This window comes from Schistocerca cancellata, chromosome 1 (assembly GCF_023864275.1).
Source record: "Schistocerca cancellata isolate TAMUIC-IGC-003103 chromosome 1, iqSchCanc2.1, whole genome shotgun sequence".
Lineage (NCBI taxonomy): Eukaryota > Metazoa > Arthropoda > Insecta > Orthoptera > Acrididae > Schistocerca > Schistocerca cancellata.
The window spans coordinates 1,206,703,757-1,206,728,010 of NC_064626.1; the positions used below are offsets into that span (position 1 = coordinate 1,206,703,757).

At 41.0% G+C, this 24,254-nt stretch overlaps 7 non-coding genes across 7 annotated transcripts; 6 read left to right on the forward strand and 1 right to left on the reverse strand.

Annotated features, from left to right (window-relative positions):
* Window positions 1-12,165: 12,165 nt before the first annotated feature.
* On the reverse strand, window positions 12,166-12,240 carry Trnas-cga (transfer RNA serine (anticodon CGA)). Its single transcript has one exon. It is a non-coding gene; the product is annotated as a tRNA-Ser (tRNA).
* Window positions 12,241-12,296: 56 nt separating this feature from the next.
* On the forward strand, window positions 12,297-12,371 carry Trnas-cga (transfer RNA serine (anticodon CGA)). Its single transcript has one exon. It is a non-coding gene; the product is annotated as a tRNA-Ser (tRNA).
* Window positions 12,372-12,597: 226 nt separating this feature from the next.
* Window positions 12,598-12,672, forward strand: Trnas-cga (transfer RNA serine (anticodon CGA)). Its single transcript has one exon. It is a non-coding gene; the product is annotated as a tRNA-Ser (tRNA).
* A 226-nt stretch (window positions 12,673-12,898) lies between these two features.
* Trnas-cga (transfer RNA serine (anticodon CGA)) lies at window positions 12,899-12,973 on the forward strand. Its single transcript has one exon. It is a non-coding gene; the product is annotated as a tRNA-Ser (tRNA).
* A 226-nt stretch (window positions 12,974-13,199) lies between these two features.
* Trnas-cga (transfer RNA serine (anticodon CGA)) lies at window positions 13,200-13,274 on the forward strand. The gene has a single exon. It is a non-coding gene; the product is annotated as a tRNA-Ser (tRNA).
* A 226-nt stretch (window positions 13,275-13,500) lies between these two features.
* On the forward strand, window positions 13,501-13,575 carry Trnas-cga (transfer RNA serine (anticodon CGA)). Its single transcript has one exon. It is a non-coding gene; the product is annotated as a tRNA-Ser (tRNA).
* Window positions 13,576-13,801: 226 nt separating this feature from the next.
* On the forward strand, window positions 13,802-13,876 carry Trnas-cga (transfer RNA serine (anticodon CGA)). Its single transcript has one exon. It is a non-coding gene; the product is annotated as a tRNA-Ser (tRNA).
* Window positions 13,877-24,254: the final 10,378 nt, after the last annotated feature.

Consider the following 24,254-nt stretch of genomic DNA (forward strand, 5'->3'; position numbering starts at 1 on the left):
TAATTTCTTTTATCTCATCATACATTTCATCAATTTCTCCGTCATCTGCAGAGCTAGTTGGCATATAAACTTGTACTACTGTAGTAGGCGTCGGCTTCGTGTCTATCTTGGCCACAATAATGCGTTCACTATGCTGTTTGTAGTAGCTTACCCGCACTCCTATTTTTTTATTCATTATTAAACCTACTCCTGCATTACCCCTATTTGATTTTGTATTTATAACCCTGTTTTCACCTGAACAGAAGTCTTGTTCCTCCTGCCACCGAACTTCTGTAATTTCCACTATATATAACTTTAACCTATCCATTTCCCTTTTTAAATTTAACCAGCCTACCTGCCCGATTAAGGGATCTGCAATTCTACGCTCCGATCCCCCTGAGTCCTTCTGAGTAGTCCCCGCCCGGAGATCCGAATGGGGGAGTATTTTACCTACGGAATATTTTACCCGAGACGACGCCATCAACATTTAACCATACAGTAAAGCTGCATACCCTCGCGAAAAATTACCGCTGTAGTTTCTTGCTTTCAGCCGTTCGCAGTACTAGCACATCAATGCTGTTTTGAATTATGTTACAAAGCCAGTTCAGTCAATCATCCAGACTGTTGCCCCTGCAACTACTGAGAAGGCTGCTGCCCCTCTTCAGGAACCACACGTTTGTCTCGCCTCTCAACAGATACCCCTCCGTTGGGGCTGCACCTACGGTACGGCCATCTGCATCGCTGAGGCACGCAATCCTCCCCACCAACGGCAAGGTCCATGGTTCTGGGGCAGAGGGGGAGGGGAGTGACGGATTATTCATGGTAAATTTAATTAGTGAATAAACACAGCGATTCAGCTGCTTTCTACCAAACGTATGGGTTTTAGACAACCCGCATTGCCTTCAAAAACCATCAGAGAGATCTGCACATTTTCGCACTCGCTACGCGTAAACTACTAGTCCTACATAAAACAAATGAACAGCGCCATTCTGTAGGAAATTTAATGCAGTTTTATTGTGTAGTGGGATACGTGTTCGCTACAGGCCGTAGTTTTCGAATTACTCAATAGAAACGTGCCAAAGTGATAAACAAATGCGTATTTCCTTAATAAGACGAAGAATGTAGCGTCCAGCGAAAACGCATCTCAGTACAAATTAAATTCTATACAGAAACGTTATTTTCATTTTTAGCGCTAGTAGATTGCTCATAACGAGCGAGAGAATAAGAAAACCATGAGCGCGTTTTTTAAAGACATTATTGCAAGTTGCTTCGACCTGTTGATAAGGGCAGCTGGATCACCCTGAATACATTGTGATGGTGAAGTTAACATGTCTAACTGCTTGAAGAGTTACCTACATGGTGACCACGTGTGAACATCACATATTATTCTCAGTACTCGCGTTTATGGGAACAATGCTTTCTTTCTAAGTGATGAGTTACCTAGAAAATTATTTCACAAATCATTATTGAGTGAAAATATGCAAAATATGTCAGGAGGCCGATTCGACTGGTTCGAAGACAGGCAATTATACGAAGGGCAAAGATAGCTGAACTTAATTTTTTGAGATGCTTTGAGTTCAACTTTTCATCGGTATGCACAGTCAAAGATTTGTAGCATTTTACCCTATTTACTGACACCTGTTCTTGTGCTATATCAGATGTTGGCATGACCTATTTCTTGTACAGAAATTAATATAGAGTTGAAATGGAGCAGTGTGCCCGGCGCCTTAACAAGTTGGCAATGTCCAGTGTTCTGATATTTCACGTTGCCATAGCAACATGTAGCATCCAGAGAAGAGAATAGCATCTGTGTTTACTCATTTTCCCTTGCACAGTCCGTTTACTTTCCCAATTTACACTGTGTGAGTGCGTAAATGCGAGACTGGAAATATTCTGAAGTTCGCTTCAGTAAGGTCAGATTTCTCACAGAGCGGTGAAACGGTAGTGCCAACTAACTTGTGGATAGACAGTGTTGAAACCGGAGAAACTGGTCAGTGGCCCGAGGTGGAAGTCTGTTTTTACACGGCTCGGGTGGACAGTTAGCAATGGAAACCCCTTTCAAATGGTTCAAATGGCTCTGAGCACTATGGGACTCAACTGCTGTGGTCATAAGTCCCCTAGAACTTAGAACTACTTAAACCTAACTAACCTAAGGACATCACACACATCCATGCCCGAGGCAGGATTCGAACCTGCGACCGTAGCGGTCGTGCGGTTCCAGACTGTAGCGCCTTTAACCGCTCGGCCACTCCGGCCGGCGGAGATCCCTTTCTCCTCTGCAAGTGAGACGCCCGCCCGCTGACAAGGGAACTGTCGGCACTCAGCCACAGGGTTTGGTAAATTGTGGACACTTTCTTGAAGTGTTCCTCCGGTATCATGAGCAAGGGAACCGTGCTCAGTTGATTTAGTTTAACTTTTGGTTGCAGTTAATTCCTTTCATTTCTTTGAAAAGTCTAGGAAAAAGTTTCGCTATTCCTTATTATCCTTAATTTCCTTACGTAAATTCACATGGTGAATGTAATTTAGGCAGCACCCATGGTTTAATGGGGCCGGCACCGTAGCTCAACGTGTTCGGTCAGCAGGCTGACTGCTCTCTGTAACAAAAAGGCTGATTGAAGGACTCAGCAACGAACTTGAAAAAAAAATGAAAGATTGGGGGTAGCATCATTGACTAGTAATCAAAGCGTCCTCGATCCCGGGTTCGAACCGCTCCACTGCTTAAATTTTGCATAAAAATCATCAGCAATGTCGGCCAAAGACTCCCAGCATTAGTTGACACCCACGTTCTGTCAACAGAGGGCGGAGGAGCCGACAAAGGTTCGGGGCACCTCTTGCCCTAGTGGTGGGTAAGTGCCCCTAAAGGCAGAAGACTCAGCAATGACCAACGGCCTGAGGATCCAGAAGTCACTGCAAACCACTGCATTAAAGACACGTAACGTGTATCCACAGGACATGTGGCCTGTAATTGATCTCTCCATTCGCAAAAGACTCCGGAATAGTCCCACATTCGGATCTCTGGGAGGGGACTGGCAAGGGGGAGGTGACCATGACAAAAAGATTCAATAACCAACGAAAGCATAACGTTCTACGAGTCAGGGTGAGGAATGTCGGAAACTTGAACGTGGTAGGGAAGCTATAAAATCTGAAAAGGGAAATGCAAAGGCTCAATCTAGACGTAATGGAGGTCAGTGAAGTAACATGAAAAGAAGACAAGGATTTATTGTCGGATGAGTATAGAATGATATCAACAGCAGCAGAAAATGGTATAACGGGAGTAGGGTTCGTTATGAATAGCAAGGTAGGCCAGAGAGTGTGTTACTATGGACAGTTCAGTCATAGGTTTATCCTTATCAGAATCGACAGCAAACCAACACCGACAACAATAGTTCAGGTATACATGCCGACGTCGCAGGCAGAGGATGAAGAGACAGGGAAAATATATGAGGGTAATTCAGTACGTAAAGGGATATGAAAAACTCATAGTCATGGGGGTCTGCAATGCGCTTGTATATGAGGGAGTAGAAGAAAGTGTTATAGGAGAATATGAGCTTGATAAATAGGAACGAGAGAGGAGAAAGGCTAATAAAGCTCTGCCACAAATGTCAGTTAATAGTAGCGAATACTCCGTTCAAGAATCACAAAAGGAGGAGGAATACTTGGAAAAGGTCGAAGACACGGAAGGACTTCAGTTAGACTACGTCATGCTAAGGCAGACATTCCGAAGCCAGATACTGGAGCGTAAGTTTAAGAGACTAGTCAGGAATAATGAATGCACAAAGAGTTGGGATGCGGAAGTACGAAGGAATGAAGAGATATGTTTGAAGTTCTCTGAGGCTATAGATGTTCCTATAATGAAGAGCTCACTAGGCAGATCCACTGAAGAGGGATGGACATCTCTAAAACGCACGGAAGTTGGAAAGAAAAACGTAGTTACAAAGAACATAACTGCAAAGAAACCATGGATAACAGAAGAAATACTTCAGTTCATCGCCGAAAGAAGAAAGTACAAAAATGTGCAGGGAAATTCAGAAATACAAAGATACAAGTCGCTTAGGAACTAAATAAATAGGAAGTGCAGGGAATAGCTACAAGAAAAATGTGAAGAAATCGAGAAAAAATTATTCTCGGAAGGACTGACTCGCCATACAGAAAAATTAAAACAAACTTCGGTGAAATTAGAAGCATGTGCCGTAACATTAAGAGTGCAAAGGCAACTCCACTATTAAATACAGAGACGAGAGCGGATAGGTGAAAAATTCTGTGAGGGGGACGACTTGTGTGACGTCGTCATGAAAGAAGAAACACGATTCATCAAAGAAGTGGTGGGGGATCCAGTATTAGAACCAAAATTAAAAGGAGCTGTGGACGACTTAAGATCAAATATGGCAGGAGAGATTGAGAACATTCCATCGGAATTTCTAAAATCATTAGGAAAAGTGGCAACAAAACGACTATTCACAATGGTGTATACCGTGCATGAGACTTGTGATATAGCGTCAGACTTTCGGAGAAACGTCATCCACACCGTTCTGTAGATAGTAAGAGCCGACAAGTGCGAGAATTACCGCGCAGTCAGCTTCACAGCTCATGCATTCAGGTTGCTGATAAGACTAATATGCTTGAGAGTCGAATAAAAGTTGAGGATCTGTAGGAGTACGATCAGTTTATCTTTAGGAGAGGTGAAGGCACCAGGGAGAGAAGCAATGCGTTGCGGTTGATACTGGAAGGAAGATTGAAGAAAACTCAAGTAACGTTCATAGGATTTATCGACCTGTAAAAAGCGTTCGACAACGTCAGACGACGCAAGATGTACGAAATTCTGAGAAAAATAGAGGTAAGCTATAGGTAAATATGGGTAATGTATAATATACACAAGAATCCGAGGGAAGACGAAGAACCAAGTGCTCGGGTTAAAAAGTGTGTAAGACAGCAATGAGGAGGCAAACTTGGAAAAGACCGAGAAATACGTGAAGATTTCAGTTAATTACATCATGGCCAGGCAATCGTTCCGATTTCAGAAATTGGAGTGTAAGGCATATCCACGAGCAGTCATAAACTCAGATCACAATTTAGTACTACTGTTCGATCTGTACATCCAAGAAGCAACTACTGATATAAATAATGGTTCAAGAGTGGGATAAAAATTCAGAGTGAAAGGATATTAGTGATAAGATTCATTGATGACATTGCTGTCGTCCGTGAAAGTGAAGAAGAATTTCAGGATGTGTTGAATGCAGTGAACAGTCTGATAAGTACAGAACATGAATTGGGAGTAAATCGAAGAAAGTCTAAAGTCATGAGAAGCAACAGAAATCAGAACAGCGAGAAACGTAACTTCAGAATTTAGCGTCACAAAGTTAACGAATTCTGCAATAACCCATGGCGGACGGAGAAAGGAGGGTATAAGACGTAGTCTAGCATTGGAAAAAAGGGCATACCTGGCCAAGAGACGTCTGCTAGTATCCAATACAGGCCTTAATTTGAGGAAGACATTCTGAGAATGTATGTTTGGAGCACAAAATTTTATGGCAGTGAAAGATGGACTGTGAGATAACCGGAACGCAACAGAATCGAAGCATTTGAGAATGTTGAAAATTAGGGGGACTGATAAGGTAAGGAATGAGGAGGATCTCCACAAAATCGTTGAGGAAAGGAATGTACAGAAAACACTGACAAGCATAAGGGACAGTATAATAGGACAGCTATTAAGACATGAGGGAATGACTTTCCTGCTACTAGAGGGAGCTGTAGAGGGTTAAAAGTGTAGAGGAAGACAGAAATGGAATACATCCAGCAAATAATTGAAGGTTTGCAATTGCTACTATGAGGTGAAAAGGTTGGCACAGGAGAGGAATTCCTGGCGGGCTGCATCGAACCAGTCAGAAGACTCAGACACACATACGTAACTTTGTTTGATCCCCTTTGTGTTGATGGGGACACCGTTAAGCCGGATGTAATACTAAACTATCATGAGCAGATCTATTTCGGTTGTGTTGCTATCTGTTTGTTATAAGAGTGCAATGTTCTAAATAGTGCATTTTCGCGGATTGTGTTGGAGTTTTCTTTGTGGCTGTTTGATTATTGTAAATGTTTACGTTCAGTCGATCACGAAGCTTTTACTTATAGATTCTTTATTTTTGTTTATTTATTTTATTTATTCATATATTTAAGCTGACAAGATACGGTCATCAGGCCCTGTCTCACATCTAACCAGGCATTCTATGTATTTTACATCTCATATATTTCAGTAAGCATGTGGTACTACATTTAGAAATTAAAAATTACAATAGCAGAAATAAAAAGGGACACACGCAAGCATTTTATATTCGTACTTGATAAGTGCAGCGGAACTTGCAAATTGCGCTAAGGTCGGTTTTTTGTGATGAGCGCTAGCAGCAGTGGACAGAAGAGAAAAGGGTCGAGATTGGAGAGAAAGAGCAGCCTGATAACATACTGTTGAAAAATCGTTTCGTATTAAGATGTAAACCGATGGAAAGGTTCTGGAGTTTCCTGTCTCCTTCCAAACATGACGCACAGACAAGCTGCGAATTTACTAGAGTCAGACAAGCAGAAAGCAAATGAGGCTCCCCAAAGATCAACTGCATAGACTTGTGATGGGCCATCCGTTATGACTAGTTGCTCTGGTGGTGTACAAGCTATTGTGAAATAATTCTGCACCGACGCAGAATACGTGCATTGCTACGTCCATCAATTAAATCTTCTAATGAGTACGGTGGCATCAATCAACCATAATGTGAAAATATTTTTTTCGAGTTTGCAAGGAGTATGTGCATCCTTCTCCTATGAACACAGTTCATGATTGCAAGGAAGATATTATTGAGTGTATGAATCTCATTTTGGAAGGTGACTCTAAATTGAGTGAAACTAGAATTTGTCAGGCTCTCGTAATTTCTGTCCTCAGGCATTCAGATGCAGATCTGTCTTGTGAATTCCCCTGTTATGTTGATAACAAATTTTTTAGCTTGTAGAGAACAACAATATCTCATGTATCTCACTTTGACGAGTCTCTTCAACGACAAGACGCCAAAGATTTAACTTTCAGTCGAATAAATAATTCCCTTATGCTCTGGTCACATATCTATGCAGTCTTCACAACAGTCGGTTGTTCAAAGGGAGTTAAGTATTATACGCCTTCTTTTGTTAAATGAAAAATCTTATTCTGCCTTTATTTGCGTTTTAATCAAACGTTTGTTGTCTTTCTGAGTCTTATATTTGTATCAAAAACTTTCTTAAAGCCCACTAAAATGGCCATCGTATTAGTCGATTGATATGGCATGATTTTTAATTTAGGTCTCATCGTCCCATTGTCTACAAGCGTATATTTGCGTAAAAAACTATACGTGGCCAAGAGAAAGTTCTTTAATAAGCTCCTACACTCCACATTTCTTATGAGGCAATTAATATACTCCGGAAATTTGTTAGAAAACTAGATGTCTATATACCTCACTCCCTTCTAACGTCTATGTAAAAAGTGTTTCATTAATAGCATGTTTTGTACTATTCTATAAAAATAAGAGTGACACAAGGGTCTGGTTTCTGTGTGCCTGTGACAGAGCAACATTTCGTAGTAATTGGCCAGGTCGTTTCTCACCCAAGCGCTAGCATCCTGCTCCCACTCTCTCCCTCCCTGGAAATGAGTCTGAGCACGCGACAGTAAAACCAAGTTAGCGAGGGCTAGGGGTCGCAGCTGCCAGCAAGGCGCAGTTCGCGGCTGCCCCGCGAGAGGCACTGGCGGCGCTGTTATTGCCGAGCGCAGCCCCCTGGCGGGCGAGTCGCGAGTTACGGCACCGCGGGGACCGATGAATTTTTAAGGAGCTGTGAATTGCATATTAAGTATTGATATCATCTGCGCGCTCGCCCGCCCGGCGATGGGAACTGCTGCCGGATTGTTACAAATATCGAGAGGCTAGGGGGGAGGGGAGAGCGAGCTGCCGAGAATAATTAACGCCCGTCTCTGAAATCACGGTCGGCCCGACATGGCGGACGTGCCGCTGCTTCCGTCGGAGTTACTCATTTAAATATAAATTCGTAATTGTACTTCGCAGGTGCTGTGCACAAACTTTTGACACTTTTCCAGTAACAGTTTCATTCCTTTCACGAGGGTCTCTGGCATTGTGTACCATGTCAAAAAGACGAACTGTTCCAGAGTTATTCTGAGTTATCTCACGCTATTTCCGTTTTTGAATAAAGACCGATGCTATCCCTCATGATATAATAAGCTAATCGCTTACGATGTTTGTATATACGAATTATCCACCACAAATAATAGTAAACTTACGATATGATGTAATCTTCTATGGAGATGATAATTGTGGACCCTTCCAAATTTGTTTTTCTTTCGACTGTATCAAAACACACTTGAAAATTTCTCATGGGTCCGTCTACTATGTAGGATTGCGTCTCATCGCTGTAACGTAATTCCCGCTACACATTAAATACCACGCATCAGTAGTAGCTACACATTCACAATACACACACAACCAATTTAATAAACACATGCATCGTGCACATTCAAATACAGGCATAGAACAATCCAGGCCCACCAAGCCTGAACAAAGTATTCCAGTTCCATATTACGTTACAGGAATGTATACATATACATCAGTATTATACTTGTTTACAATAGCCATCTGAACATTAAAACCTCGTACACATACACTCTTTCACCATCACACACGTACTTTCACACTCTTCCTTCTGACGAAATACAAACGAAAAAGTTCTTTCATATAACAAAACCATTCCATCAAACAATGACATCTGCAGCACACTAATTAATGTTATTCCAATGTCAACCTATTGGACGTAGTTTAGTGTTATAATATTTCTGTCTTGGGATATATCTGTAATAGCTTGTTACTATAACTAGCGTATTTCCGCAATAAAGCTGTAGTGACACCCTATAATGCACCTCCACTTAACCAAAGTAATTATGGTACCTTAGAATGTCCGTGGACCATATAATACCATGATGCATTACACCTGTTTTAACAGCGTTTGGGCCTTACATTCCAATGTAAAGTATATAATTACAACAACAGTAAAATATGTCCTAGGTGCTGCTCATGGCAGAATGTAAGTAGGTCATGGGAGGCGTTTTATGGTGAGTTTGGATTAAATTTTGCCTTTGACCTTTGAGTAGCCTGGCATGCAGGGCATGGGCAAATGCATGACGTCGTAATGTCCTTCCTCATCCTCCTTCTCTGTCGCACTGGTGATGACTCCTATGAATGAATTACCTACCAGGCTGACCGGAACAGGCTGGTAATTCACTTTGCACACAGCCAAGTCCTTACACCTGCACTATGCTGCACAGAAAGTCATCTCACGAATAAAATTTAGGCAATTGTATGCATACATAAAGACAATAGAACATTCCGTCTGACATGTATGTTGAAACACACACTCGTTCTCCCATCACACATCACAAGGCAAGCACTGAGATATGCATCACATAATATTATTAAAGTTTTTCGTACCTTCGTTCTAAGACCTCAGCTGCATCTCTTCTACTTTACACCCAGTATATCAGATTTTTGTCACCATACCATATCTATTTCACGTACATTACGATTACATTATCATCTTTCCTACATATATAACCAGTGCGTTACAGTTACATTTTCATGTACAAGCAGTAGTTACTGTTAAAACAGTTTTGAATGAGCTCCTATTATGGACAAGCTGCTGACTTGCTATGTCCTCCCGAAAATGATCACGTGTTATAATTCTCACTTTATCATCGAGTATGAAGCCTTTATCGTCTTTTGGCGACAATGCCAATTTATATAGCTTTATAGTGAAAATTATATAGAGATTAGACCGAATTATATACTGAACTGTCAATTTATCAGCGCCATTCAATACGCATTCTCGGTAATCGTCAATACTTTATTCCCTAATTAATTAGTGTTTCACACCTTACAGTCTGCACATTACGGGATGTGTATCTGTATTGATGTACATTTTTTGCTCTCAGTCATTTGAATTCCTTAAAAATGTTCCCCTGTAATTAAACTTTCATTAAGCCCACTTTATTTTTCTTGGGACATGGAGTGTTATAGTTGTTGTTACCAGGACAATCCAAAGTGACAAACCGCCTACGAACATCATTCTTAATATCAACATAAATATTGGAGGTAGTAACATGATTTACTGACATGTTCGTGTGTATGTAATATATTTAACATTTATTGTCTCAGATTTCTTCAAAATATATCCATAATGGAAACCTACAAGAAGCGGCTTAAAAATACCTGAAGTAGCCATTCCGACAGCTACGGATATGGAAAAAACTATGTTAAGTCTACTTAATTCGATAGCAACCACATTTTCCTTAAATACAACACTGCACTTGAAATTTGGTCTTGCAGTGAGAGCAGCAGCTCCGTGTCTACTTTCCCAGTTTGTTACTAGCTTCACATCAGTCATTTTTCGCATATTCTGCATAGTTTTGTCAAAAAGCACTGTTATACATAATCTCTTTTTGCACTGATACGTTTCTTAGGCTCCAGTCCTAAGACTGCAACAATATTTAAAAGAGATAACAGAGGGAAGCAAGTGAAATTGATGAAGAATCGGTCCACCATCGATCAGATATTTGTACTGAAACAAGTCACGTCAAAATCTTCCGAATACAACAAAATATTGACAACATTATTTGTTGATTTTAAGAAAGTCTACAATAGCTTAAAGAGAGAAAAATTGTGGGAGACGATGCATAAGTTTGCAAAACAAAAAAAGTTATAAATCTTGAAAAAGTTACACTGGAATACTCAAAAGGGACAGTGAAAATGGATGGAGAAAAAAGATAGGCGGGGGACCATTCACATTGATGACCATATGTTTGAAGAAGCAGAAGAGTTTAAATATCTGTGGATCGGCGTAAATAACGGAAATGGGAAGAAACAAGAAGCAGAAGCGAGGATAAAAACGGTATCTAGAGCATCACATTCAAACAAACTACAATAGTTCAAAATTTTATCAAGGGACACCAAAATAAGGATATATAAAACTATAATCTTACTATACGGGGCAGAAATATGGAGAATAGATAAGTACATAGAGAGAAAGGTTAAGCTCTTTGATAACGAAATCATGTGGAAGATATCTGGGTCAATTTAAGAGAGCGAAAAATGGCGATGAAGAAAATATAGAGAGCTCAGGGACGTACACTACTGGCCATTAAAATTCCTACACCACGAAGATGACGTGCTGCAGACACGAAATTTAACCGACAGGAAGAAGATGCTGTGATATGCAGATGATTAGCTTTTCAGAACATTCACCCAAGGTTGGCGCCGGTGGCGTCACCTACAACATGCTGACATGAGGAAAGTTTCCAACCGATTTCTCATACACAAACAGCAGTTGACCGGCGTTGCCTGGTGAAACGTTGTTGTGATGCCTCGTGTAAGGAGGAGAAATGCGGACCGTCACGATTCCGAATTTGATAAAGGTCGGATTGTAGCCTATCGCGATTGCGGTTTATCATATCGCGACATTGCTGCTCTCGTTGGTCGAGATCCAATGACTGTTAGCAGAATATGGAATCGGTGGGTTCAGGAGGGTAATACGGAACGTCGTGCTGGATCCCAACGGCCTCGTATCACTAGCAGTCGAGATGACAGGCATCTTATCCGCAAGGCTGTAACGGATCGTGCAGCCACGTCTCGATCCCTTCCACATGATTTCGTTATCAAAAAGCTTAACCTTTCTCTCTATGTACTTATCTATTCTCCATATTTCTGCCCCGTATAGTAACATTATAGTTTTATATATCCTTATTTTGGTGTCCCTTGATAAAATTTTGAACTATTGTAGTTTGTTTGAATGTGATGCTCTAGATACCGTTTTTATCCTCGCTTCTGTTTCTTGTTTCTTCCCATTTCTGTTATTTACGCCGATCCACAGATATTTAAACTCTTCTGCTTCTTCAAACATATGGTCATCAATGTGAATGGTTCCCCGCCTATCTTTTTTCTCCATCTATTTTCACTGTCCCTTTTGAGTATTCCAGTGTAACTTTTTCAAGATTTATAACTTTTTTTGTTTTGCAAACTTCTGCATTTTCTCCCACAATTTTTCTCTCTTTAAGCTATTGTAGACTTTCTTAAAATCAACAAATAATGTTGTCAATGAAACTTCCTGGCAGATTAAAACTGTGTGCCCGACCGAGACTCGAACTCGGGACCTTTGCCTTTCGCGGGCAAGCGCTCTACCAACTGAGCTACCGAAGCACGACTCACGCCCGGTACTCACAGCCTTACTTCTGCCAGAGTACCGGGCGTGAGTCGTGCTTCGGTAGCTCAGTTGGTAGAGCGCTTGCCCGCGAAAGGCAAAGGTCCCGAGTTCGAGTCTCGGTCGGGCACACAGTTTTAATCTGCCAGGAAGTTTCATATCAGCGCACACTCCGCTGCAGAGTGAAAATCTCATTCTGGAAACATCCCCCAGGCTGTGGCTAAGCCATGTCTCCGCTATATCCTTTCTTTCAGGAGTGTTAGTTCTGCAAGGTTCGCAGGAGAGCTTCTGTAAAGTTTGGAAGGTAGGAGACGAGATACTGGCAGAAGTAAGGCTGTGAGTACCGGGCGTGAGTCGTGCTTCGGTAGCTCAGTTGGTAGAGCGCTTGCCCGCGAAAGGCAAAGGTCCCGAGTTCGAGTCTCGGTCGGGCACACAGTTTTAATCTGCCAGGAAGTTTCATATCAGCGCACACTCCGCTGCAGAGTGAAAATCTCATTCTGGAAACATCCCCCAGGCTGTGGCTAAGCCATGTCTCCGCTATATCCTTTCTTTCAGGAGTGCTAGTTCTGCAAGGTTCGCAGGAGAGCTTCTGTAAAGTTTGGAAGGTAGGAGACGAGATACTGGCAGAAGTAAGGCTGTGAGTACCGGGCGTGAGTCGTGCTTCGGTAGCTCAGTTGGTAGAGCGCTTGCCCGCGAAAGGCAAAGGTCCCGAGTTCGAGTCTCGGTCGGGCACACAGTTTTAATCTGCCAGGAAGTTTCATATCAGCGCACACTCCGCTGCAGAGTGAAAATCTCATTCTGGAAACATCCCCCAGGCTGTGGCTAAGCCATGTCTCCGCTATATCCTTTCTTTCAGGAGTGCTAGTTCTGCAAGGTTCGCAGGAGAGCTTCTGTAAAGTTTGGAAGGTAGGAGACGAGATACTGGCAGAAGTAAGGCTGTGAGTACCGGGCGTGAGTCGTGCTTCGGTAGCTCAGTTGGTAGAGCGCTTGCCCGCGAAAGGCAAAGGTCCCGAGTTCGAGTCTCGGTCGGGCACACAGTTTTAATCTGCCAGGAAGTTTCATATCAGCGCACACTCCGCTGCAGAGTGAAAATCTCATTCTGGAAACATCCCCCAGGCTGTGGCTAAGCCATGTCTCCGCTATATCCTTTCTTTCAGGAGTGCTAGTTCTGCAAGGTTCGCAGGAGAGCTTCTGTAAAGTTTGGAAGGTAGGAGACGAGATACTGGCAGAAGTAAGGCTGTGAGTACCGGGCGTGAGTCGTGCTTCGGTAGCTCAGTTGGTAGAGCGCTTGCCCGCGAAAGGCAAAGGTCCCGAGTTCGAGTCTCGGTCGGGCACACAGTTTTAATCTGCCAGGAAGTTTCATATCAGCGCACACTCCGCTGCAGAGTGAAAATCTCATTCTGGAAACATCCCCCAGGCTGTGGCTAAGCCATGTCTCCGCTATATCCTTTCTTTCAGGAGTGCTAGTTCTGCAAGGTTCGCAGGAGAGCTTCTGTAAAGTTTGGAAGGTAGGAGACGAGATACTGGCAGAAGTAAGGCTGTGAGTACCGGGCGTGAGTCGTGCTTCGGTAGCTCAGTTGGTAGAGCGCTTGCCCGCGAAAGGCAAAGGTCCCGAGTTCGAGTCTCGGTCGGGCACACAGTTTTAATCTGCCAGGAAGTTTCATATCAGCGCACACTCCGCTGCAGAGTGAAAATCTCATTCTGGAATGTTGTCAATATTTTGTTTTATTCGGAAGATTTTGACGTGACTTTTGAGTCAACAGATGGGGACGTTCGGAAGACAACAACCATCTGCACCAACAGTTCGACGACGTTTGCAGCAGCAAGGACTATCACCTCGGAGACCACGGCTGTGGTTACCCTTGACGCTGCATCACAGACAGGAGCGCCTGCGATGTTGTACTCAACGACGAACCTGGGTGCACGAATGGCAAAACGTCATTTTTTCGGATGAATCGAGGTTCTGTTTACAGCATCGTGATGGTCGCATCCGTGTTTGGCGTCATCGCGGTGAAGGCAGGTTGGAAGTGTGTATTCGTCATCGCCATACTGGCGTATTACCCGGCGTGATGGTATGGGGTGCCATTGGTGACACTTCTCGGTCACCTCTTGTTCACATTGACGGCACTTTGAACAGTGGGCATTTCAGATGTGTATCCGATCCGTGGCTCTACCCTTCATTCGATCCCTGCGAAACCCTACATTTCAGCAGGATAATGTACGACCGCATGTTGCAGGTCCTGTACGGGCCTTTCTGGATACAGAAAATGTTCGACTGCTGCCCTGGCCAGCACATTCTCCAGATCTCTCACCAATTGAAAACGTCTGGTCAAAGGTGGCCGAGCAACTGGCTTGTCACAATACGCCAGTCAGTACTCTCGATGAACTGTGGTAACGTGTTGAAGCTGCATGGGCAGCTGTCCCTGTACACACCATCCAAGCTCTGTTTGACTCAATGCCCAGTTGTATCAAGGCCGTTATTACGGCCAGAGGTGGTTGTTCTGGGTACTGATTTCTCAGGATCTATGCACCTAAATTGCGTGAAAATGTAGCCACATGTCAGTTCTACTATAATATATTTGTCCAGTGAAAGCCCGTTTATCATCTGCATTTCTTGTTGGTGTAGCAATTTTAATGGCCAGTAGTGTATATAGCGAACCAGATATTGCTGCAGAGGTCAAAGACAAGTAGGCTGAGATGGGCCAGGTACGTAAACAGAAGAGAGGAGGGGTCAAGACAGAGAATGTTGGAGAAGAAACCCGAAGGGCGAAGATCTTTAGGCAGACCAAAAATAAGATTGAGCGACCAGGTGACCAAGTATCTTCAGATACTTGGAGCAAGGGAGGAAGATGCCAAGGCCAGAATGCTGCGCAGGATGTTGCCTGTCTGGGCCAAAAGTCGGCTGCTGTTTGGGGCGCCAGGAAAGTACGAGTTTCTTAGCATTACCGTCGATACACAGTTCCATCCACGGAGCTTGACGGAATGATATTATCCAGTGAATTTTGCTTAGAATAATATTATTGTTCAGAGATTTCATTAAATTCTGTAGTGAATCAAATTTTTTATCTTATAATGTCGAAATCAGCTACTTTAGGAATCCTACTCTGTTGACGCTAGGTAATGGTACCATGTTCTCCGGGCCGCATCATTGCTCAGTTGTGGAATATTAACGATGAGGGATGTAGTATAAGACGTATCGTTATTTTCATTATACTCAGCCATAAAGCAAGTGTTTACAAAAATAGCACCTCCGGCGCCACGCTCAACAAATTGTATTTGTTCTGTGTCCGTAATAAGCTACAGTTCTACATTAAAAGGTTTCAGCAAAGCGTCCCACGCTAATCCAGGTGACGTAACATAATGGGAGGCTCCAGTTCGTATGTCTTGAGACAGAGTGCGGGGGAATTTTCAGACACATCGGATTTCAAACGTAACTCAGAGTAATCTCCTAAAGTCTTTCATTCAAATAAATAACGGATCTTGAATATTCTTTTATATTCATACTTTTGATAGTCGTTTCATCAGAGAGTTTTCCAACGCTTCAACTATCCATCCAACAAAACGGATTTGTCAGTTATATACTGATATGGAAACAAGCCTTTCTTATTAATCAAACTGTTGACTGTCAGGGAAGTACTTTTTTGCTAATTTCTGCTCATCAGGTTTTATATAAGAAACACATAAAGGACGCAAGAAAGCTGAAGTAATCTATAAACCGAAATTTTATGACTCAATTGCATTTCACTGCAGTAGTTTTAATAAATGTTTCATACTTTTCCACGTTTGCACTCAATCACAGAAACATGGTCTCGATTTATTTTCATCGCTTTATTATGCTCGGTTGCTTCCCCTTCATCGCATGGGTCCATGATTATAAAATAAGAATTGTGATTCGTCACACTGTAAAACTAATGACATTATAAAATTAGATCTATAATTTAAATGATAGTTAGCAGGTCTGCTCTTAGAAATCTGCCAGCAAAATGACAATGACCTCTGTGATTAACATAAGTTCTCTTGAAGCATTCCTCGCAGAGGTGACTGATTTCTGCTACTTGATACGCTACTTCCTTGCTGAGGCTAATAGTCATCTCTTTGTTTCGCAAAAAGTAATTTTTTATGCGTTTGGCAATCGGATGAAATAGTATGTTATATCATTCCGTATAGTCAGCTGAAACTCCGAAGACCTCTCGCTGTAATTACGGTGTGTACAGAAAGCAATACTATGTGATTTGTGCACATTAATTTCGTCAGTTACAACCAACTAGAGAAAGCATTTGTTATCTATATCTGTGACAAGTGGTAGCTGTAACTGCTCGTTACACTTGTCAGACATTATGTACTGTTTCACTACATTGTATAAAATCCAACATTGCTTTTCTAAGTTACGACCTGGGCGCCCAGGAAAGGCAAATAAATATGCAACAGATCTTACAAAAAATGATTTGGGCTTTGGGATTATGACAGGATATAAAAACACAATTTAAAAGAGGACTAACATTAAACTTGCTTGCAGATTAAAACTGTGTGCCGTACCAAGACTCGAACTCGGGACCTTTGCCTTTCTTGGGCAAGTGCTCTATCGCCTTAGCTACCCAAGCACGACTCACACCCTGTCCTCACAGCTGTACTTCTGTCAGCACCTAGTCTTCTACCTTCCAAACAACACAGAAGCTCTCCTGCGAATCTTCCAGAACTAGCAGTCCTGGAAGAAAGGATATTGCGGAGACATGGCTTAGCCACAACCTAGGTGATGTTTCCAGAATGAGATTTTCACGCTGCAGTGGAGTGTGCGCTGATAAGAAACTTCCTGGCAGACTAAAATTGTGTGCCGGACCGAGACTCAAACTCGGACGTTTGCCTTTCGCGGGAAAATACTCAAATCTGTCAGGAAGTTTCATATCAGCGGACACTCCACTGCAGAGTGAAAATCTCATTCAGGATTGATATTGTTTGTAAAATAATAAGCTTTTCCATAGATGTTTATTTATCTTATTCATCTTTCATTTTGGTTTGCGCAATATGGCCGAGTATGCAGTATGAAATTTTTAATTGCTTTACATATTTCTTCACACAAAATTAATTATGGCTATTAGAACCCTTTCCTTAAATAGATTACATAATAGCGTCCTACATTTATTTGTGTATGCTTTTGCTAATAGGAGATCAGTGCTATTGTTATACATTCTCTCTCTACGGAGTGTTAAATAAGACAGATAAATCAAGACTTATCATTTATAATTTCTGTCTTCCTCTGTAGAATGGATGAAAAACATTAAAAGGTAGGCAAGAATTCGTACACTTGTGGTTGACGTTAACTCATGCCAAAATTAATCGCTAAATTGTTACTTAACATTTCGTTAAAAACGTCACGAATGTAATTCCTACACACTATGGAAGGCAGAAAGTGGATGAGAAGCTGCAATTGGATATGAAACTGCTGACACGTTTGAGCGACGAACAATCGACTAAACGAGCGGCCAACTTCTCTTTAGAATGAAAATAGCACGAACAACGCTCACGTACTTCAGTTGAATGTTAACAGGAGTAATGCTACCATGTGCTAGCCTAAAAGGTATTTTAAGTAACAGAAATGCTAAATGTCTGTGTTTTCAACTGGCAATGTTAACAGGTTCACATGTTCCCCGCATTTATGATTTTTTGAAGCATGCAGTACAATGAAATCACTTTAAATTGTTTTCCTTCGATTTCATTATTTTCCTCTATATCCAAACTCTCGTACTCAGAATATTGAATATGATACACTTTAACACATACACTTTCGCTGTTTTCCTCAAGTATTTCGACATGATACAGATTGCTAAGAAATGAAATGTTGACGGTCTTTAATGGCTCTGAATATGGAAGTTATTTAGACATGTGGCTCACATTTTCATTTGCTAGCTATAGCTGACCATTTTAAGCAGTAGTTGTTGTTTTTTGAGACAAAATTTATCACAACCTTCTTGTTTCCTATCACATTCGATAATTTTCGTAACCTTCCTTCATAAACGCCTTTATTTATATTCACGTTAATGTGAAGCTTTAAATTTGTTGTAGTTCCCAACTGGAATCAAGCACTTTCAGAGTTACTGTTTTTTTTTTTTTTTTTTTTTTTTTTGTCGTTCTGCAACCTTGTCTGAATACCATTCATTGATGTTATTAGACTCTACCCGCTAAGCATCCTTGCTGTTCGTATAAATTTTTCTTACTTCACCTGAAATTGGAAGTAGGAATTTACAAAAAAATGTCCTACGAGACATTTGTTTTAAGAAGCCTTTTGAAATCGCATATTCTGTGGCCGAAAACTGGAAGAGAAGGGTCAAGAAAGTGTTTAGGATCCTTACCCGCAGCAGGAGAGGGTTCTGAAAAAAACACGAGACATGTTGATTTAATGTATCAGGCAAATCTGATGGTGAGGTTAGAACAGTGGTTCCCAACCTAGGCGTAATATTACTCCATGAGAGGCAAAAAGAAATTTTCTGTAGTGTAGGAGCCAAAAGGTTCGATTGTTTTTCGGTCATGAAACTACATTATTTAAAAAAACGGTACTGTTACCGCAATTTTGTAACATTCTAATGTTTATTATATGTTACAATAATATTTCCCTCAATTACTATCATTAATGTGTGACATGATGTGATGCAGGTTACAGTTTGTGAAACAAATATGTAAAGAATATCTTCCTCACATAATCCACCCTCTACACACGTACTTCGTGCTTTGTAAAATACATTTATGTTACTAAAAGTGAGATACACATGAAACAAATGCTAAATATCTTATGAAACGTGTTCTCCAGGTTGTAGACAGTTCTTATAATGGAACAGAAATTGCTTCATTACTCACTTCGAAACGGACAAACAAACAAGTGAGAGCACGACAGAACAGTAAGTACATAATAGCTACTACAGTGCTGTCCACAGTATTATTAATAATAATAATAATTACTATTATTGACGTTAATATTAAAAATTAGCAGTGGTGAGACACAAAGTATTGGCGGCTTGAAGACTTCCAATTATTTTCGCCAGTTCATAAATAAGGAGTCCAGTAATCAAGTGATTTACGAGCGATAAGTATATCGCACATATTTTAACTTGACTGATTTTAAATGGCGTTAAAGGCTATGAGTGAGCAGGAATTACTAGTTGAAAATGTGGAGCAAAGAAAACGTGTTTTTGAACAAGTGTCTAACTTCACAATGGATAGTTAGCTTTTTCTTCTATGAAGGGGTTGCAGTTTGCGATCGCAATGCATCAGGATTTATTTCATCATCCTTTCTAGCATCACACCCACCTACGCACACAGACACCCACGCACACACACACACACACACACACACACACACACACAAACACACACATACACACACACACAGATACGCACACATTATATCCGAACAAGGCATATGGAAAAGAATAGTGAAATTCTAGGCACATGGGAAAGAATAGTGACATTGTAGATTTATAATTAGGACTGTAGATTTTTGACTATGGTTCCATAGAAAACAGAAACAAGGAACTGAGTGGACGTAGCGCGTGACTGAGAAGAAACGAAACATAAAAGACTGTTAGAAATAAGAAGTACCAATAGTCCATTGACACCTTAGGTTGTGGTTTCGTAAAGCACCTAAAAATACCATATGGCATTTATTTTTCATCACCTCAAAAATAAAAGTTTTGAATGAAAATGCTTTTTAATTATAACATTTAGTTAGACACCAATGTTATTTATAGTGGGGAGAGAACCTGGGAGTGGGTGAGGTGGGAGCGAGTGCTAGCTAATATCTGATTGTACTCTGGGGTAATGTTCCAAGGAAGTCTGGGAATCATTGGGTTAGAAGATTTGAAATCAACCAATGATGATAAAATTTAATATCATTTAATTGCTTGCTCTCAAATAATATAAGATTTAACATTGGACGAAACATGAATTCTCTATAAGTAGATTTTCACTGAGCTGGGCGATGGTTGCAAAACTGGTTGCCTGCAGTAGTCATCAGGCAGATGAATTCAGGTGCTCAGCCTCAGATAACTTGCGCTGAGAACTGGCACTCGGCACTAGAAATTTAGAGGTAGGGTGTTCTATGACGATACTCCAGAAGGATGCAAGACAGACCTACTAAATCGACAAATTACTAAAATTAGTCGAACTGTAATTAATAACTGTGAAGTGGTAATTATACCCCTACCATTAATTTAGTATGCTTTTACCTAAATAACAGAAAACGCTGTCTCTATGTTGCCACACATGACCCTCTTACTAAATTTAGTTTAGTTTCCAAATGAAGTACACTACGGGAAGATAGCCCTATCAATAGGAAAAGCTAATCAATAGAGTTACTCTTTTTACAGGATTTTACGATGCATTGTGTCTAATGGATAAGTAAATCAGGCTATTCAACTATTTTCCTAAGATCTTAGAAAGAAACGTAGTATAAATAATATTATATTAAAGTTAGGACAGGTCAGTTCCAAGTTCATTTAGAGGTTTAAAATATGTACTAACGATTGCCAGCCTACCTAGGCAAAGACACAGTGAAGTATTGGAAAAGCATAAGTATCAATTTTGTCTACTTTCTTGCTACTGTTTAAGTTGCTTCTTCAAATATATATTACTCCACGTAAACAGTGTTGGATTACACCCTTACACATTACATTTTTGAAAGAGAAAAAGCTCAGTAGATAACTTCAAGGAAGCTAAAAAATTTGGCCAGAGGGAACCTTTAGAAAAGCACTTTCCACAATCAACAAACTTAAATACTAAAATGCTTAGATGCTAAATCACACACTTTTTATACTGAACATTTCACTTCAAGAAAACCTCTTTCTTACTGGATTTACTGTCAAAGGCTATTATTCTTTGAACTAACTCTGTATAGTCATTTAACAGATTCTACTAAGATGGCTTCACTCTGATTGAATTTTACGCAAACAAATGTTTACCATAATACTTTTCAATAGTTAAGAAAACTTTATCATTATTTACACGAAAATAATTTCAATGGTACCTCTTTATATTAACTTGGCACTTCATAATTCCGTAAAACTGCATACTCGGATTAATCAAACGCCTGCTAGGAACCCTATATACGTGTATGATTAGGATGAGATAACAGAATGAACCAGTTTCTTTAAAGTTCAAGAATAATTATTCATAGTGTTCATAGAGTAAGTTAATGGTTCACGCTGTACAAAAGTAGAATACAAAAAAATATTGTCTGGTGGCTCTAGGCTTGAGCGTAGTGGACAATTATAGCGGCTACACTCCCACTTGCTGTATGGGCTCAATTTCTGTTCTTGGCGTCGTTATGTTTTACGTACAGTAGCCCAACAAGTCGCAGCTATGCCGTAAGCCGTGTGCAGTCCTCATCCGAGGCATTTTTGTGCAAATTTTCAGGCAAAACTTCTCCTGCTCCACAAGGGTGTTGCCTCAATCACTGCTACCTACAGACTGTGTGACTTACTTCCCGCTCTTGCTCTAGGTAGCGCGCCATTTCGCCATCGCCACCTTTTACACTCCCAGAGCCACTTCCGTTTGAAACAAAAGCACACTGGCTTTTACATAACACCTATTTCTTACATTGGTAGTAAGCGTGACCATTTCTTACAATTGTCTAGCTTACATCAACATTAACAGTTTATACACACAAATATTTTTAAATAGAAAATGTCATCATAAAATTATTTAACGTAATAAACAATTTACATAGTATTTTAAATACATTACTTACATACAATGCAAAGAATTTCAACCTCCAGAGTAGCACACTTTACTTTACATATACAGAAAATATAGCACCAACATGCGAAAATTTTAAAGCTAAAAAGTATAAAAATTTAGATGAACCATAAACAATAGTGTTATAGTAATAAGCCCTTAATATCAAGACATGACTGACTGGATTATTAAAACAGAGGATTATCTAAGCAATAATAAAATTTTATCAAAGGTGAGCACAAGAGTGTGTCAAACCTGTTGTTATTGGATGGCAATCCTTGGAAAACTGCTGCGCTAGGAGGAAGTGTTATCTACCCACGAGCAGCACTTGCGTCTCTTTCCGGGCACGGCTACACGCGTTGGTCCGTCTTCATAACTGAGTACCGGGAATACAACATGATTCTAACCATGCCAACAAACTTTGTTTTCTTTTGTGCGTTAGCAGTAAAATTAGTTACGGTTTCAGATGCAAGTATCACTGCCATCACAAGTTACTTTTCAAGTAAAGATTTTATTAGTAACAAAGTCATCAGACGTCTTTAAAATGAGTGTTGTTTCTGGTGTGAAAGGCACAGACGGCATTCTTGCAGCTGCTCATGGAATGTCCGATGGTTTTATTTGATATTCTCAAATGAATAGCAAATCTTCGAGGAGGCATCTTTCTCGTTCCTCCCCCTCTATAAACTGCTAGTATGCAAGATTCTAGCTTGAATTCCATTTAAAACTGTACTTCTACTTACACATGATCAAGCAGGCTTTGAAACTCGTCTTCTAAGCCACAGTAAGGACAACTAAATGAGAATCTCTGAACGAAGTAAAATGACAGGGCCAGAAGCCGTCCATCATCAATATCATCGAGTTTTTATTACGTGGGAAACCTTTTATCCGACAGCATTCAATGAAACGTGCAGGCTGATTACATGTTGCCTCAAGCCTGCTCAAACTGATAAACATCATTATGTAGCTGATATTTAGCGCTGCCGTCTGTTAAATGTGGCTCCAGATAAGGAGAGTCTTAAAGTGAAGCTAAATATCCTTTACCTGTTGCATGTGCATACTCCTACTCTTCGACGGCTAAGGTCCAGGAAGAAACCCCTGTGATAACGTAGGAAACTTACAGTGACTCTCACGTAGGCGATGATGGCATTCTGGAAGAAGAGATCACCTCAACAGATGGATTACAGCAGCCGAGCACCTACTGGGACACAGTAAAAGCTGACTGGTGTGAGAGTCTCTAAACATATTACGATCCGAAAGTGGTAGGTGTGACACCTCCACCAGTGGTCACTGTCGCCATTTCACAGCACCAGTGGCCCAGGACAGGGGGGGGGGGGGGGAGTCGGACCCAATAGAGCGAAGCTGACTGGTATGAGAGTCACTAAACATATTACGATCTGAAAGTGGTAGTGGTAGGTGTGACACCTCCGCCAGTGGTCACTTTCGCCATTTCACAGCGCCAGTGGCCCAGGACAGGGGGGGGGGGGGGGGGGGGAGGTCAGACCCAATAGAGCGAGTGCCCAAAACTCGGGTACGGGAGTCGTTCTGCAAGCACGGTCGGGTTGTCTGGGGGTGCCCTCGCCTCGCTTGAGTATGGACATCTGGTGGACAATGCAAAACATACAGATAATTGTAGACTCCTGCAGGTACTGAGATAGAGCATGGACAGAAAAGCGACAGGAACGCACACCTGGAGGATTGTGAAACTTCTGGCCGGCAGCAGCTGTTTTAGTTTGCCTTAAAAAGCGAGACACAGGTTGCAAGGTAGCTGTCTTATTTGCCATTACGATTTTCAAGAAGTTTTGACTATAAATTTAAAGGAGGTTGTGAATTCGTTAAATGTACTCAAACTCTATAGTATCGATATAACCATATTATTTGTGACTCTGTTCTTCAGTATGGGATTGTGTTCCGTTTGAAAAGGATGGAAGCTGACCTGCCATGCACTGGAGGAGCATTATTTTAAAAGGATTTTGTAATAATTTGTTTTCATGAACAATATTGAGTAAGTGGGATTGTATTATGCAAGTCACCTTGTGAGGTAATCGAGTTTTTTTTTATATTTCTAATTATGTAGTTTCTTATTGTTAGAACATTGCTTAACATTGATGTTTGGTGTAGAAATTTTACTATGGAACATATGGTTTTGTCTTATATTTTGAAACAAGTGTCAAGAAAATTACTATACCAAGAAGAAAGGCAGATGATAAACGGGTATTCATTGGACAAATACACTCCTGGAAATGGAAAAAAGAACACATTGACACCGGTGTGTCAGACCCACCATACTTGCT